This window comes from Pinus tabuliformis, chromosome 6 (assembly GCF_031772625.1).
Source record: "Pinus tabuliformis cultivar Carrire ecotype Pingquan chromosome 6, CPIR1, whole genome shotgun sequence".
NCBI lineage: Eukaryota > Viridiplantae > Streptophyta > Pinopsida > Pinales > Pinaceae > Pinus > Pinus tabuliformis.
In genome coordinates, this window is record NC_142292.1 from 552,395,099 (window position 1) to 552,406,741 (window position 11,643).

The window sequence follows — 11,643 nt, forward strand, 5'->3', positions numbered from 1 at the left end:
GGGCATGCACCTAGTTGTAAAGATAAGTTTCCTTATAGGTTATGTGATTGGTCTGTCACACCATTCACCTTTGTCTATTTGTACAAAGCCGTCCTACTTCACCACAGTGACTTCCATCATGTTACAAGAAACTCTCCCTTTCATCATGCTAGGGGCATGCAAACCAATTCAAGCATAGTTTTTCATTTCAAGCTTGTGTAAAAATGAAACTGAATCCAAGCATAGTTTCCATGGTTCAAGCTTGTCTAAAAATGAACCCATTTTCAATTTTATTTCCAAGCATAGTTTTTTGTTTCAAGCTTGTGTAAAAATGAAACTGAATCCAAGCATAGTTCCCCATGGTTCAAGCTTGTCTAAAAATGAACCCATTTTCAATTTTTAACCTTTGTGATTGCCATTCTATCAGCCTTTTGAGCCTTGGTTGTGTATATCCCATCACCACCATCCCTTTGGCTAATCATACGCTTTCACTTGGTTGTTTTACCCTTTTTGATGAACAGTTGCAATGAGTGGTCCTATTAGCCAGCATCTTTATAGAAATCAACATGTTTTGAGAAGTTCTAACATCACCGGAACCAGTTTCTACCCTAGACACCACTCGTTCCTCAAAATAGAGTCCTCTTTAAACTCTTTTTAGACTTTGTAAACATGAAAATATTGTTGAGCGCTTATCTTTTCCAGCTCGTTAAAGTATTGGAAATGTCATCCCTCTTGTATTATTTTATCCTTTTACGGACCTAAGGGATTATTTTATGAAAAAGACTTATGGAGTTTTCTTTTCATCCCTTTTAAAACTCTCTAAACATGAAAAGGACCAAGTTATCCTTGTCGTTAAACTCATTAAAACAATAGCAACAAACTTTTCCATCTAGACAAGACCAAGTTTCATTGTCGCTAGACTCGTTAAAATATTAAATAGCGACAGTTTTGCCTGAAGGGCGAATTATGGAACAAGCATATGTTGTCCTCCTCAAGCTTGACAAAAATAAAGAGGTACTGGTCAGCAATGACTGGGAAAAAAGGGAAGAAACTTGAAGAATTTATGGTAGCAAGTCGCTCTTTAACATGACACTTTCACTTCATCACCATTATTGAGTTGGGTTGGGTTATTGCCTTCATCGGTCATCTTACCATTGGTCTTTCATACCATCCATCTTTTGGGGTTAACGCTACTAATTCATCTAAGTGTGACCGACATGTTCAAGAGAAGTCATTCAGTTGAGAAATCACCATCCAGTTAATGTCTCACACACTGCAATACCTCCAACTTCCATTCTTTCATGATCGCCATTCCTGAACCTTATGTCATCAGTTCATTTTCACCTCCAGAAATCATTTGCTTCGTTTCGTGTCGTAGATGTGGGATACATTGGGATACATTAAGGCCCTCCTACGATGAGTAGCTTCTTGTCGACATCAGCTCATTATCCAAGAAGTTGACTTAGAAACAACCCTTTCATTGCTTTGAAGCTTGCATACATCAATTGCAAGTTTCTCACTTCCAGCGATAGGATGACATCAATGGCCTTCGACCAAAATATTTTTGCATGGTGTTCAACATTGGATCATATATTCACACCACGCTAATTGTACTGTAGTACCTTGAGGATCATTATCATTATCAGTGATCCCTCTCGCGTCTATTAACAGCTCACATCATTGGCTGATAATCAGGCGATGTCTTTCCATGTTCGACTTTAGAACATCTCTTCACATGGATTGACTTGTACATCGAGCGAATATTGAATGAGTTTGAAGACCATGGATATAGTTTCATTCATCAGGGTTGCGATATATTAAGGAATATAAAAACCTCAAATGTACAAAGGCTCTACACAGATGGTCATCCAAATCATCGATGATGACCCTATATCTGAAGAATCACTAGTCTGTATCTGTAGACGATTATCTAATCTATGTACATGAAATGAAATTTATAAATCTGAGCATGGGAATGCCTCCCTCAGCTAGATCATGAAAGTCATATTATGATAATGTATTGTATTGTAACTGATGCAGGTCACCTTCTAGTTCGAAACTTCAGATCCTCATAATAAAGAATTTCACTCAACATGAATATTTATGACCTCATGCTTTAGGGGGCAACTGTTATAGACATATTTGGGAACATCAACCCCAAACTTATATTTCGGTGTATTAGGGTTCATTCAACCCCTAAAAGAGTTGTTTCATACCCTAAAGGAACATAGTCATATGAATACATCATTCCCCAAAAGTTCCTGTTGGACACCTAATCATAAATGGGTTAGTGTGGAAGTTGAATGGACAAAAGCAGTCCAAGAGACCTTGGGATCTGAAACCCAAGAGTCACATATTGTACTATAAATGTATATCTGATGTTAATAAAAAAATGTACTCGCTGATTTATCTTTCCTATTCTTTGCTGTCCATGTGTGTTTAACATGGTATCAGAGCAGACGTATTCCTGCCCTGCATAATTAATGTGAGCCATTTGTCTTATGGCCTTTCTGTGCAGTCATTTCTGCCATCAATTCTGCATCTCAGGAATATTTTCTCACGGATATTTCTTCAGCTAAATGTTAGCTGCTCCTGGCGTTGTCCAGCACTGTCCAAGCGGTTCTTCTGACATGCCTGTCTGCCAAATTTTTACCTGCGCTCTCTGTCCATAAGCGTTTCATGCTCTCTCACTTGATGCGTTGTGCCATGCATTGAACACTGTTTTGGTACGTTGCCCCTATTCGTTTACCGTGCCATACTCTGCCATAACGCCTGACATGGTTAACGCCTGACTTGGTGAACGTTTGAGATTCTTCAAACCGAGGCTGCGTGAATTCAATTCGAAGCTATCTCCAAAGTATTGGCCTAGTCCTGACCCTGGTGCAGGGATCCTAGCTTCTGCAATAATTCTCATAATCTCGTCAATATTTTGAGTAGGCTGGTCAGGATCGTCAGACTCATTGCTAATAGTATCAGCTGCATCTACTAAATCTGCAGGTAGGTTCTTTAAAAACCATTCATGATTCCGAATTTCAGGAATAGTAATTCGCTTGTCAGGGTCTGCAACAAAAATCCTTGATAGGAGGTAACGACATTCTGCAGAGACGTGGACATAATCTGGGATTGCGTACTGCACCCCCAAAATTTTCCCAATAGTTTTTTTAAAATTCCTGGGATCGTCCGGGTCTTCAAACGGATATGCTCCCACTAACATAACGTAAAGTGTTACACCACAGGACCACACATCCGCAATCTTGCCATCGTATTCTCTTTTGGACAAAATCTCAGGGGCTATGTACGCAGGCGTTCCCACGGTGGATTTCGGCTGAGAATGAAGCAAAGCTTCCTTTGGGGATGAATACAACCACCGGGTCCAAGGAATTCAACAATTTCAGAGGTACGTGAACAGATTTGGTTCTGGGCTGGTTATTTATTGGTTTGGATTCGTTGATGAGCTTAATGATCATCCAGATGTTTTATTAATGGCAACCTTTATTATCCTGGGTGTGAGAGCAAGTGCAGCGGGTCTCTTCTGAGAGAAACCGGTTATGGAGCAGCGGCGACAGCGCACAACTGGGATGTAATATCCATGGCAATTGCAGAAGTTAATTGGAAAATCGAATTACAATGTTAAGGAATGCGGTTGATGGCGTGATTCTCGCAGAGTACTAATCACAATTTCAGGGATGGAGCTATAGTGAATGGTCATTTATCAGAGCAAGACTGCCCACCGACAGGCCTTCCATGAGAGACGTGGTTACCATGTTGAGCGAAGCAAAGCCGAAAAAAAAAATTATTGCAAATGTTAGAGATTAATTCCTGATACTATGTGTGCCTAGATATACACCAGATTCTCCAATTTTCATGCTATACAATATGCAGTGATTATTGGTTTGCTTTTGGGTGCTTCAGCTTGTATGGAGAAGCATTGGTGTGCACCAGTAGACTGCCCACAGAGAGGCATTCCATGAGAGATGTGGTTACCATGTCGGGCAAAGGCAAAGCCGAGGAGAAAAGAATCAGTGCAAATGTCAGAGATATCAAAAAAAAATATTTCAATAATTCCTGAGCCCATGTGTAGCTGTGTATACATCCGATTCTCCATCTTTCATGCTGTAAAATATGGATTGATTATTGGCTTAGCTTTTGAGTGCTTCAGCTTATATGGAGGAATGTCTTTGTAGAAGTCAGTGAGAGGCCTGTGGTTCAATATAACTTTGGCAAAGAATATTAAACCTTGAAAGAGATTTGTCTGTCAAAGCTTCCGACGGTCTTTCAGGCGAATTGAGGACTTAATTCACAGTCTTGTGATTTCCCTCGTTCGATCCTCACCGGTCACGGGCTGGAGCTTAAAATTTGCTTTAATTATTCGGAAAGCCTTGAATCTGGTTAAGCCAGGAGAATATTGCTTCATGATAGCCCTAATTACTCTTGGTTTGATAGTCAGTTTTTTGACAAGTTACTCGCTCTCTGATATATAGCACAATCAGAGTATATCGTTGTTGCAGCAGTTTTCATCATTGCCGCAAACTCTTGCATTGTTTTCAAATTTAAGAGTGATTAAAACATCAGAGTCAAGGAAGGCAAGAAGATGAGAAACGTCACGAGCATTATCCTTCAACTGCTCATGGAAAAGCACAAGTCGAAAATCAGCAGATAGTTGCTCCAGATGCTGGAAAACTTTTGAAAGTTTAAGGCGTTGCCCTTCATCTACAAACACTGCTTCCCAATCAAGGCATATCAAAGAGTCCAGATCCGCGGTGACAACATCAGAGGTTGACAAGACAATCTGAACCAGCACACATCCACTTTCTTCTGAAAATTCAAGCTTCCGGATAATGTCTCTTGACTCTCTATTACCACAATAAGCCACCATATTTATAGAAGAAGCCTCACCCAGAATCAAATCCATTATGCATGTAGCAACTCCCAAGCAGTAAATTCAAGTTTGTCTTTGGTGATTGAAAATTCCAGATTGGCTGGGTACGTTACAGTATAGCTTCAACATTCATCTCTTAGTGTAAGAGGCTACAACACTTGGTTATTGGAGGTCGAATTCATAGGGAAGTCAATAGAGAAGCAGTCCCAGGTTCCTGCATATTCTTCCTTCTAATTCTGTCTTCGAAATTCTTATCAATCCTGATTTGTAGAAATTTGTTTACAATAGTACAATGATTGTGAGCCTTATATCATGTACAAACCCGAGTCATGTCTTAGGTGCTGAGTGGGAATAATGTATGATGCTTGTGTTGTCAACAAGAATATAGTAGAGTTGGAATTTTGTATGTGGTCAAAGAGTTAAGTCTTATTCATATGTACATTGGTAAGGTACCTTGCTGGAGAGTATTCTTGTACACAGTATTGCAAGCTGATTGATTTGAAGTTGTTGCCATAAGTTTATTTGTTGTCCATCTTTTCCTCATTGTTTTACTATCTTTTGAGGTTAGAAATGGTTCCAATCGGTGCAATATCAGAGTTAGTGGACAATCTAATACTCTCTAGTATGAATAATACAGTCAAAATCAGCAAGGATTTTCTCACCGATATTCATAGTTGTTTGCAAAATGTACAAGAAAAGATCGATTTTTTGCAGCTTGAATCACAACTACAACAAGAAGAGCTACATCAAAATAGACACCATTCTGAACCTATTTTTTTTCAGAACATTGAGACAACCACCCATCAGCAGCATGTTAATAATGTTACAGTTCATTCAAATAAAGCAGCAGTTGTATATGCAGATGTAGAAACTCAGTCTGCACTTCCCAAGCCCATCATCAGACCTTGGGAACAGCTTGTCCACAACAAGCACAAAACTGGTCTTGGATATGACAAGGACTTGTCCTTTCATATTCCAGACTATGCCAAGCCCATTCAGTTTCAGAGTGATGGATTCATTCATGACAGTTCACCTGCTCTTCATGACAGTTCAGCTTCAGCTGTTCCAGATTCTGCCCCTCTTCCACAGCAACAACAACAACAAAAACAATAGATCGTGAAATGCCAACACTGTGACCGAGTTGGCCATCTAAAAGATCACTGTTTTGATCTTCATCCATGTAAGCACTGTCATAAAACCAGCCATTCTTCACACAGATGCTTCAGAAATAAACATCCTGCAACAACAAAGATTCATCTTGGATGGATCGCTTCTTGGCAATGGGCATCAACAACCAAGAAGATATTCCAAACACATGTCAGAACTTGTTCCAGAATATTGAACAGTCTTGCAGTTGATTTTTCTCCATCTTCTCACCTTGTATCTGATAGGGGGGGAAATGATGGTCATCTACAAGCTTCAAAGTCACATCAAGCGAGCCTGAGCCACAACCTGCCACACCAGTTTCAGAGTTGTAGCCAGAGACAAAGATGCCCCTGAACATGCCTTCAGTTGGCAATCTGGGACACTTCCTCTAGCAGAAGACTTCAACTTCTTGCCAGTTTTGGAAGAGTTCCGGGAACAAAATTGAGAACACTTCCTCTAGCAGAAGACACCAGCTTCTTGCCAGTTTTGGAAGAGTTCCAAGAATTGCATTAAGCATTCCAGAGTTGTTGGTCATCCTTAAACCATCACAGATTGAGAACACTTCCTCTAGAAGAAGACTCCAGCTTCTTGCCAGTTTATGAAGAGTTCCAGGAATTGCATTAAGCATTCTAGAGTTGTTGGTCATCCTTAAACCATCACAGATTGAGAACACTTCCTCTAGCAGAAAACTTTAGTTTCTTGCCAGTTTTGGAAGAGTTTCGGGAACTGCACTAAGGGTTCCAGTGTTGGTGGTCATCCTTAAACCACCGCCCTTTATACCAACATTTCAGAGAGCACATTCAGCCTAGTGCTGCCATGCATTTTTTGCACATTTTTTATTATAGCTTTCTTCTTGGACTCATACATAACCCTTCGGATTAAGGGGGGGAATGTTGGACACCTAATCCTAAATGGGTTAGTGTGGAATTCGAATGGACAAAAGCAGTCCAAGAGACCTTGGGATCTGAAACCCAAGAGTCACATATTGTACTATAAATGTATATCTGATGTTAATAAAAAAACGTACTCACTGATTTATCTTTCCTATCCTTTGCTGTCCATGTGTGTTTAACAGTTCCATCTGAGAAACCATCTAGAAATCGCCTAAATTGAACCATACTTACTGCTCCATTGGCAAAGTGTGATGCATACTGAGTGGTACACTGCCAGGGTCCGATGCATACTATTCAGGCCTTCTATAGGGTGCGATGAGCGAGGATGGACAAATGTCTGAGACAGTTTGTTAAGTGGATGATCATGGAATCTTCTAGAAACTTCTCCTGTGCCACTTGCCTCTTTGAATTCGCCCAAGGATGAATAAGGGATCTAAAACCATATATTATCCCTTCTCTTATGGAACCAACTGCAACAAGTGAAATGACACTAATCAAACCCCATGTATGACTCACACCCTTGAAAACATCTATAAATGGATCCCTCATCCAAGAGATCTGAGGCGGGAATATCGTGAATTGCAAGGAAGTGCTAATAGTTTGTAATTGAGGAAAGAGCATTGTATTGTTGGTCTGATCTTGCTATTTCATTAGGTGAAGAAGGATTGAAGCTGGGAGGATGATGCTGGATCAAGAAACTGGGTTGTAATTCTCCCTTCTATTAATAAAATTCTTCAAGTTTTCTTCCATATGATTTTGCAATTGTGAATGTTATCATTTGTGAATGCTACCATTTGTTCATTATATATCTGATTATGTAATGTTTATGTTGTAATAGATCATGATGCTTTGACGGTTCTTTGTTGTTATACTTGTGCAGGTATTATCCAAGCGTGTTAATTACAGGGAGGAGTTGTAGGATCTGTCAAAGGAGCGAGAGATCAAGGGATTAAGTAGAAGTTCCAGGTTGGTTCCATTATCTTTCTCTTATCTGTTATACATAGAATAAATCATTGAATTGCTTTAAACTGTTGTTTCTAGGGTAGCTGCAAAACCTAGAGGGCTAGCATTCTTTAGGAATACTAGTTCTCCCTGAAACAGTTGTGTGGTACCAAAAATGTAATGTAAGATAATAATGAGGCTTGGTGCATGAGTAAGCACAACAGAAGGTAATGTATGACTTCCAGTTAGATGGTCTGGGTCCATTGGTGTAAATGGACAGTGGCAGTATAGTCATGACAAAGGTAACTAGAAAAGGTAAAGTAAATGGATCTAAGATGTCGGATGGCTTGACTAAGTTTGAAATGGTGGTTCTTAATATTGTTCATGAATGAAGGAAGTTATCTAAACATTGACCTTAATATTTAGTAGTTATGTTGTGATCATGATTGCTTTATGCTAATGATTATATGCATATATGTATGTATGTACATTGTTATATGACAAGATCATCATGGATCATGATTTTTCATCCTAATGTCTATGTATATGTATGTATGCATCCATGTATCTATGTCATTGTCCGATAGGGTTGTCAGGGACCATTCTTGCAAAGTAATGATTTCATATGTAGGAGAATGGCATGAACAGGTTCTTGGGTTATGAGGAATAAGTGGGAAGAGTAATCATGAAAAACATATCAGGTTAGTATCATGTGGTTATGAGTTGAAATTACGTTATTATATTATGTCTATGTTATGTATAGGTTATACCAAGGGATATATTAGTGAAATGAATGCAGTGTGGTTTGCGGCATGCTAAGACAAGCATGGATAAGATGGTGGAAGCAAGATTGCTTGCTAGAGGTAGTTTGGTTTTGGATATGTGGTATTACTATTGTGCATATGTCATACATGTTTCATCTATGATGATTGTGTGCATGCAATATTGTGCATATGTCGTGTGTGTACATGTTGTTTATGAAATATTATATAGGGTGTTATTATAGATAGTGTTGTATGAATGTTGCATATTCAATGTTGGGTATAAATGTTGCTATGTACATGTTGTACATGTGGTGCTATGTACATATGGTGTGGTGTGCCTGATTGTACAAGTGGTGTTGTGTATAGGTGGTGCTTTTTATATGTCATGCATGTGGCATTGTGTACATGTGGTGTTGCATACATGTCGTGCATGTAGTACTATGTACATGTGGTATTGTGTACACATTGTACAAGTGGTGTAGTGTACATGTGGCATTGTGTACACATTGTACAAGTGGTGTAGTGTACATGTGGCATTGTGTACACATTGTGCAGGTGGCCTTGTGTACAAATGATGTTGTGCACATGTTGTGCAAGTGGTGCGGTGTACACATGGTACTATATACATGTTGTACATATGGTACTGGTGTACATGTGGCATTATGTACATGTCACACATGCTGTGTTGAGAGCATCTAGTACTAGGTATGTGCATTGTGTATGTGCATGTATTTTGTATTTTTTTACATCGAGTATAGATGTATTATGTTGTGTTGTACACCAAGTGTAGGTGTATGTATTATGTTATGCAATGGATGTAGGCATATGTGTATGTGTTATATTGTATACACTAGGTGCAGTTGTATTATGTTGTATGTCAGTTGTAGGTGCATGTATTGCATGGAGTTGTATGTCATGTGTGGTCATATTTCTGTGATGCACACTATGTATATGTGCACTTGGTTGAGCAAAATGCATTGGGTGTCTGTTGGATGTGGAAACAGAACCGGTGTGTGTAGAGAAAGAACAAAGGAAGGAGTAAGGATCGATGAAGGTTAAGTATTTGTATTGTATTTCAGTTTCACTATGCATATGATTTATGATTCTGGTATATGACGACTACATGTGATCTATTATTATGGTTTATGATGGTTACATGTGATTTATGATTTTGATCTATGATGGTTATGTTTTGAGCTAACCAATGTGATGTTTTTATACATGATTCTAGTTTGACTAGTTGTGATAGGAAGTAAACATGATTGCAAGTGTACCTTATTGACAAGCTTCCAATGAGGTATGAAAATATAATGGAAATTGTGTGCTTGGAATAGGAATGCATGAACATGCCCGGTTGAGTGGCTGAAATCAATTGCAAGAATTAACAACAACAAAAAAGGAATTGGAATAGGCATCCTTATGCTAGTAAAGCCTTTAGGAGCAAGGCCATTGTGGGAAACTAGTGCCAAATATTGTCCAATTATTTGCATGAGCATGCTATGACCGGTATGATGGTTTTTAGGTAGGCATATGCCTTGGATTTTGTATCTTCCGATGCGAGGAAACCTTCCCAAGGGATGGACTACTCAAGATGGGGGTGCCAGTGGAATTTGGAAGGTGAGTGACTACACGGAAGGGATGAGTGGATTGCTTGAGGGACTGTGTAGTAGAGAATGGAAGACCGAGAATGGATTTTTTTTTGTCATTAGCACTACCAAATTGAATCATATGCACATTGGGAAGGCGCCCTGGAACAATGAGCTAATAATTGTTCATTGAGAGGACAAGTGGCGTAGGATTGTAACGTTAGACATTGGATGTAGTTTGAATGTGGTAGTGGATTCTAGACTTCCTGGGAAGGAGGTGAATCCTAGTATTACTTCAGGATGGAGGTGTGAGCCTTTGGATTCCCTTGTTGGGAATGCATGCATCGTATATTTTTATTTTCTGGTTGAGGACATGTGTATATGTGTATATTATTATAAATATTTTATCTAGCCAGTTTATAAAGCTCGATAGATAGTATGGTTATTTTCTGGTTGAACCAAATGTGTATCATATATGTGGTTATTGTAAATACTATAATGAGCTATGTTATAAATCTCCACTAAATAGTATGATTGTCATGTTTTAGCATTGGTCATTGTAAATAGTGCAACAAGTTGTATTATAAAGCTCCATGCGCTGTGTTGTACCTTAAGAAACCAATTTCCTCACTATATAGAAATTGTGCTCTAGACATTAATAATTACAACGATTGTCACGTGTTTGTCACTTGTTTGTCACTCAATTATATATTGCATTCTCAAATGAAGGACCTAGGAAATTTGGTTCTCGAATCTCAATACTTAGGTGACATGATAACATCAGAATGCCATTTGATTGTTGAATATAAATGATGAATGAAGAAAGATTGAATAAGTCATAGACAATATGTTGTTTAACACAGGATCTACTATCTGTGACACTAGGAGAAGTTATAGATAATATTTGGTTTTATACAGAAACTACTATTTGTAACTTAGAAGAACTGCAGAGATGGGAACTTTAAGTATAGGAGCACTCTTTAAGGAATTCAACTTTATTTACATAGGAAAATAAAGACCTGCAACTTTAATTACTATACTCAAAGGAAGAAAACATAAGATGACACATAACAAAGAAAATACAAAATCATACCCAACAACGTATGGAAAACTTTTGATTCTTCATTAATCAACAATTGTATCAGGAATTCAGTAGCTTAGTCTCCAGGTTCTCCAAAATTCGAACCCTTTCTTTCTAAATTTACCTATTTTTATACCTTACAAGACAGTTGGTGATCACCAAAACTGTCAAGTTGCTTAATTATTTTCCTAATTGTCTAGAGTAAAAATTATTACAAAACATTACAAAGAGGGTAAAAGACACCTCCTTCTAAAGAATATAGATAACGAAAGTTAGACAATAATGATAACTGCTAGTTTTTCGGCTCTATTGTTCGGCTACTGAGTTTCTTTGTAGAAGCTTTAATAATGATTATACCATTTTAATTAGAATA

The 11,643-nt window shown here is 38.4% G+C and overlaps 1 pseudogene; it reads right to left on the minus strand.

Annotated features, from left to right (window-relative positions):
• Positions 1–2,716: 2,716 nt before the first annotated feature.
• Positions 2,717–4,855, minus strand: LOC149259707 (serine/threonine-protein kinase SRK2A pseudogene; annotated as a pseudogene).
• Between the last annotated feature and the right edge of the window lie 6,788 nt (positions 4,856–11,643).